Here is a 626-nt window from a genome sequence, read left to right on the forward strand (position 1 = left end):
TATCTTGCTCCTCGGCTTCGCGGTGCCATCTCACCTGCTTGGCGTCAAAGTCGCGCGCAGCAGCGAGCGCCTGCTCGTAGAGAATGTCACTGAGCTCCTCATCCTACCGGCGATGCGCGTCCTCCTCCTCCTGCTTCAAGGGCGTCTGTGTCGGGGCCCGACGAGGTAGTCCTCTGGGCCGATGACGTCGTGGCCGCGCAGGCGCTCCTCCCTTGGCTCCCTCTTGATGGCATGGAGCGCAGGAAGCTCGCCGGGCTCCCTCTTGATGGCATGGAGCACAGGAAGCTCGTCGGGCTCCCTCTTGATGGCATGGAGCACAGGAAGCTCGTCGGGCTCCCTCTTCACTGGAGGAAGCAGTGCGCCCAAAGAGGTCCCTGCGTAAAAGCGTCACGCATAGCGTCAGTCGTACTCCTCCGTCTCGCGGCGAAGGAGGGACGCCGGCACCGGTAGCCCGTAGTTGGTGTACCGTTTGGTCGAGCGCTTGCGTGCCGTGCCGGCTAGAGCTCCACATCGTCGCAAATCGGTGGGTGGGGGCGGCGGATTTAGCTCACCGGCGGCGAGAAATCGGAGAAGGGATTGGGGAATCGTGGCGGCGGGGGGATAGGGTTTCGACCCATATCGCGGTC

The sequence above is a fragment of the Triticum dicoccoides genome, chromosome 2B (genome assembly GCF_002162155.2).
Source record: "Triticum dicoccoides isolate Atlit2015 ecotype Zavitan chromosome 2B, WEW_v2.0, whole genome shotgun sequence".
NCBI lineage: Eukaryota > Viridiplantae > Streptophyta > Magnoliopsida > Poales > Poaceae > Triticum > Triticum dicoccoides.